The sequence below is a fragment of the Nelumbo lutea genome, chromosome 8 (assembly GCF_056320005.1).
Source record: "Nelumbo lutea isolate HS-2025 chromosome 8, American lotus-T2T, whole genome shotgun sequence".
Taxonomy (NCBI): Eukaryota; Viridiplantae; Streptophyta; class Magnoliopsida; order Proteales; family Nelumbonaceae; genus Nelumbo; species Nelumbo lutea.
Window position 1 is genome coordinate 33,784,323 of NC_142691.1, and position 6,212 is coordinate 33,790,534.

A 6,212-nucleotide genomic window follows, 5' to 3' on the forward strand; every position below is an offset into this window, starting at 1 on the left:
AATCGTCACTTGCTTTCATACCTTCTATTAATAGAGGTGTTTATCTTGATTCAAAAACAAGAAAGCAAGATCTAAGTTTGAATCAAGGCTTGTGAGAAACAACATGTGAATACTTTGTAGGCATTGTAAATAGTTGTAGGCACCCATAAAGTCTTGTTGGATGTAAAAGTTTGGTTGGTGCCCAAAAAGTTCAGTTAATGAGTGGAATCCTCAATGGTGGCTTAAGGTAGAGGACATAGGCAAGGTTGGTTGAACCTCTACAAAAATTTGGTATGCCTTATGTTCTTTTTTTTTTCTTTTGAACTTTGCAGTTTATTTTTATTCGTGGTAATATTTTCATAATTGCAATACTTGATTCATTGAGTCTTGTAGATTTATTCTTTACCATTGGTGCAAGATCATTGGGTGTATGTGCCAGAGTGGTCTGTGACCGTGGGCAATATCATCTTGGACGCTTAGGTCGCCGAAGTGCTTTCTTAGGGCGTTGTCTTACTAGTAAATTGGGTTGAGGCCTTGGAGAACTGGATTAAGGTCCTCTAGAGTCATTCATTTAGCAAGATCATGGAGGCCAATAATCCAAGTGTCTATTTCTATCTTTATCTGAGCTTGTTGTGGTTTAAACTTGTTTATTCTCTAAAGGGGGTTTGTGTGGTAAACTCTTGAGCGATCAACTCACCCATATGTCTCACTAGTACACTGCATGTGGTGGTGAAAGATAATGCCAAATTTGAAGCTGAGATGACAAGGTTGAAGGTGAGCTATAGGAGGCTGAGTATGAGGCTCAAGCTGATATGGAGGAAGTTGCTTGGAGGGAGGAGGACTAGTGTTGAGCTATTGCTTGGATGGAGGAAGCTGATATGGAGGAAGTGCTTGGAGGGAGGAGCACTAGTGTTGAGCTATTGCTTGGATGGAGGAAGCTGATATGGAGGAAGTTTCTTAATTGAGACTATTCTCCTTTTCTTCTCTCTCTCTCTCTCTCTCTCTCTCTTGTGTATATGCTTTAGCAATGCATGCCTTATAGGCTTTTCTTTTTTTTTTTTTTTTTGTCTATTTTGATCAATGGATGTATGCCTTGGGTTCTAAGGACTTTTATATAATTTCTAATGAAACCTTTTTTTTTTTTTTTGTTCTGAGCTATTGTGCCTTGCATTTTCTTTTTCTTGGTAAAGTTCTTTTATTCTATTGTTACGGAAGATTGGTAACTGAGGTGGCCTTTACATGAGTTGGGGCAGGTTTGTAACCTTGGTGGCTTAACTAAGGCTTGCATATGATTTAAGGCAGGTTAGTAGCCGTAATGGCCTGATCAAGACCTGCCTACATGCAAGGTTCAACCATTCAACCCTTTGGCTGAATCACCTATTGTCTTGTAGGCGATCCACATTTTTGGTAGTGGCTAGGTTTGGGTCGTCAATGCGGCGATTTGATCTGTACAACTATGGGTGAAAACCCTACTATTCTGTTGACTTGCCCTATGTAAAGCCTTTGTTTGAATAGTTTAGTCATTCTATTCCTCGACTTAATTGCATAGCCTTTCTTGGTCATCAAGTTGGCTCTATACTAGTGATCAGTTTTTGGCTTATTGGTATGACCAATGAATCAATAGAGTTTAATTAGTTTAGTGGTTGAGCACCTTAACTGCCGTTTCCTGTCGATCCTAACTTGATTAGGTCTTTGGGAGCCCATGGACCCATGGTTTTGCCTAAAGAGAAAGATTATTAGAATTGGAATGGGAACCGAATTTCACTATATTGTAAATTTGAGGTACAATCTTGAACTAGGGAGTTTTCATGGTTTGGCTCAAACTTTAGTGTTGAGCATGTTTTTCCTTACCTAAGGCTTTTGAGGTCGACCCCACTGAGACAACAACTATGACTTTGATTGTTGGTTGGTGATCTGGCTCGAGTTCGTGCTCTTGATGTCAATTTCCTTTAGACAACTCATGGGCGATATAGATACCGAGGTATCTTTATCGGATGAGGCAATAAATCTTATTCGTAAGCTATCAGTAGTCCTCAGTGTCATGCTTGTGACCTTGGTGGATCTTGTAGTACATTTGAGCTTGTTGGGCCACTTGAAAAAGCACTTGTCATAGACTTTGAGTAAGATCTACATTCGTGAAGTGTTCAGGGGAGTGTGATGGTTATATCTTGGTGCTTTGGGAGTTTGGCTGAGGCCATCGACCTAGGATGAGCTTCTTTTATGGCCATTAGGAATGGTAACTGGGTGGGTTCCGGGCAGGGATCATATTCCTCATCCCCAATCCCAATTTTGAAATAAATTCCCACCCGAACCTCAATCCCTATTGGGGATAAAAGTTGTCCTCTACCCCAATCCCCGATGGGGACCCGAACCCCTGAAATTTACTAGTTAATAGTATTTTTTGAAAAATAAAATTGCTTAAAATAAATAAAAAAATTTAAATAGAAATAATATTTTAAATATATTTTGATATTTGACGTATTCATGGGTCGGGTAGCCTGACGGGCCGACTTGGCTTGGCCCAATCTAAGTCGAGCTTGGACAAGATATCAGGCTCGGGCCTAAAACATCGGGCCTGACCTTTTTTTGGCTAGGTTCAGGATTTTACAAAAAAGCCTGGCCCAAGCCTAAGCCCAACTTGATAATGTATTATACATTTATTATTCTTACATTTTTTCAAATAATAGTGAGATCTTTCATTATTTTTAGGTTTTGAGGTCTTTTAATATAAATAAAACAGTTTTTATTGAATAAAAAAAGAAAAAAATCTTTTTCCAATTTTATGGTTGGGCTCGGGCTTGGGCCTAGGTATATTCTGTTAATACAGAGACAAAGCCTGACCAAACCCAACCCGGCCCATGAATAGGTCTATTTGATATATATATATATATATATATATATATTTTTTTTTTTTTAATATGAATTATATTTAATATATGTAACCGGGGTGGGGGTGGGGATCTCATTCCCCATCTTCGACCCCCACCCTAGTTGGGGATCCCTATTAATCCCCGTTCCCATTCCTGCCCCGCCAAAGCAATCCCCAATCCCGATCTCATCAGATCGAGAAAGTTGAGTACCCATTGAGGATGGGGAAATTTGTCATCCCTGTCTTTGTCTCTATTCTCTTCTTTTTATCCAATTTCTTTTTCTCCACCACTTGGTGGTTTGCTTGCATCTCCTTGGCATTGGTGTACTTCTTGGCTCAGTGAAGGAGGTCAAATATCCTTTGATAGCTTTTTCAGGAAAAGCTGAACGCTTTATTTCGCACATTGTTAGCGAGGGTGGTCACTGCAAGGGTGAGGTTGACTCCCTCACCTCTAGGGCCTTAGTGTTGATACTTCTGATGTAGTTGCATAAGTCTCGCTTTTGTCAAATTGCCATTAGTGATGTCGAGCCTTGTATGTTTGGTATCTTGAAGTTGGATGGAAGTGACTCATATCGGATGTGGATGGTGAAGGGAGGGTTATTTGTTATCCATTGTCTATGGTTGAATCGAGACTATCTTCCTCGATTTCTGAAAGCCTAGCTCACATGTCTTTGAGCTCCTCATTAAGGTTTGGCTTCTAAACTAGTTTTGGGGACTAGCTAATTAGCTATGCTCGTCAATCATTGAGTTGGGTCTAGCTCTAGAGGCTATTAGAGGGGGGGTTCATGTTGGATTGTCCCAATTCAGCGGATTCCGAGCGTTGTTTTATTGTCACTATTAGGGGTGGATTCGAGCCGAGTTGATTTGAATACTTTCCTATTCAAGCTTGGCTTGTAGGAATAGTATCAGGCTCGAGCTCGAGTTCAAGTTCGATTCGAGCTAGAGACTTGAGCTCAAGCTTGTCTCGGCTCAAACTCGACTATAAGCCAAGTTTTTTTGAAAAATAAAAATTGTATGTATAGAATTATTTTTTTATTTTTTAGATAAAAAATTAAGAATTATAAAAATTATTTAATATTATACATAAAAATAAAAATGTTATATTAATAAAATTATTATTATATATAATAAAGTTATTTATTATATATATTTATATATGTATGTATGTATGTATGTATGTATGTATGTATGATATAATAAAAATTATTTATTTAATACTAGGCTCGCGAGCCTGACAAGTTGAGATTCACTAGGCTTAAGCTCAACTCGATTAGCAAACGAACTTGTATATCAGACTCGAATTAAGCTTGAAGCTCGGTTTAAACCAAGCCAAGCCAAGCTTTTCATGAGTCGAGCTTGAATAGCTCATGAAAGGCTCAACTCGTGGCCACCCCTAGTCACCATGATTGCAAAGGCTTCTACTTGTTTAGATCATTTGTGCAATGTGCTCAGTTATCTTTGGGCGAAGGAGGATTGTGCTATCTAGTTGGGGGCTTTAGTTCCTGACCTTATTGCTAAGGTGCTCTATGGTTGTGGGTCAGGAGGGCTATAAGATCTTCGACCCAATGTTGGAGGTTGTAGAATTGTTCCTGCACTAGTTGTAGGGTGTTTGGTTGTAATTGGTTTTTTTGGTCAGTTTCTTGTAGTTGTGGACACCTATTGAGAGTATGATAGGTTTTGTGAATCTTTGTTGGTGTTGGTAAAAGTTTTTAGGGGAATGGCTGTTAGGATTTTCTATCAATTTCTCATAGATGACACCAATCTAGTGTAGTTTGAATCCAAGCAATAGATAAGAGAGGTGAGAAGGAGTTAGAAATCGGATGAGCTAAGGAGATTCGTCGAATCGAGCTACTTTCTAAGGCACCCACAAGTGAGAGAGGGCCTTGAAGTGTGTCCTTGGGGAACTGTTCAATGTTTATGTAAGTAAGGGGATGCCAAACTAAGTAGAGGGAGCTAGGTCAACGATAAAGATAAGAGCATGGACTGAGGGCTATAGTATGCATACCTTTTTCTAGGAGATGCCTTACCTATTTATAAAGGAGATGTGGTACTCTCCAAGGAGTTTTAATTCTTTTAGGAAATGGCTTTCAAGCACAAACCAGTTGGTCAGGTTGTAACATTTAATATATAAAATGCTTACAAAATATTTACTAATTCTATATATTTAAAATTAGGTTGCAGTTTAATTAAATTAATTTATAGATTAACTTTTTTAGTCACAATTACTAATGCTTAATTTAAATAATTTAAATGGAATGCTAACAGATTAGATGGATAAAAATAATTATCTTATTAAATAATTATCAATAATTTATTATCTTTATTGTTAAAAATCATTAATATAATTAATATAAATTACTAAGGAAATGTCTGGTATCGATGTTGTTTATAAAAAAAAAGAAGAAAACGGTGCCACGCCGGATACAACTAGGCATTGCCAATTTTTACCACAAAAAGATTGTTTGGTTCAGGTATTTGTTTTAAAAAAAAAAAAAAGAAAAAAAGAAAAATGCGCATGCTTTGTAAATTGAGATAAGCTCGACGCAAGAAACGTCATATTTGTCGTTTCATGTATCAGTGAGCCGTTGCCCCCAACGGCTCAATTACGTGGATCTAATGCGTAGCCCATGTGGCTGGTAATGTATAATGAGTTGGAATGCATTCTGATGCTTCTGGATGCACTGAAACATTCTATGCAAATAATGACATATAGGCCTTGTTTGTTTGTAACAGTGCAACTTACCCGGTAAGTGCATTTACCCAGGTATACTTGGACGAGTGCACTAACCCATTTTCTTTTGATTTTCCGGATTTCCAAGTAAATAATAAAATAACATTTCTATCCACAAAAAGTAATTATTAAAATGGATAAAATAGTTTTATTATATTTTGTAAAATTTTCTCCCAACTAAAAAAAGTTACTTATCCACCTTTGAGATGGGTAAGTTTTATTCAATAAAATAAGGATACTTTTAATGTGGGGTCCATTGCTTAATACAAAAAGATCATAAGAAAGATGGTCAATTAAAAAAAAGTTACCCATTGACCAACTTTCCCATACGTATGTACCTGCAAATGAATGGGGCCATAAGGTTTCGATGGAAAAAACATACCAAGTTTTATTGGTTGCCAAGACACCTTCCCCCCTCATATCTGCAAATCCTTGCTGTTTGGTCGTCGCCAGTATATTTGCAATAGATTTTTTCATTTTTGTTTCTGTTTTGTTCATGAAAACTGTTCTATCTCACTGCTTTTTCACATTCAAGGTTTCTATCACTTTATCATTCAAGATTAGGAACGCAGTCTCTGCCATATACCTCATTGTTTGGCCATCGCCGGTGCCCACTAGGTATAGATACTATCT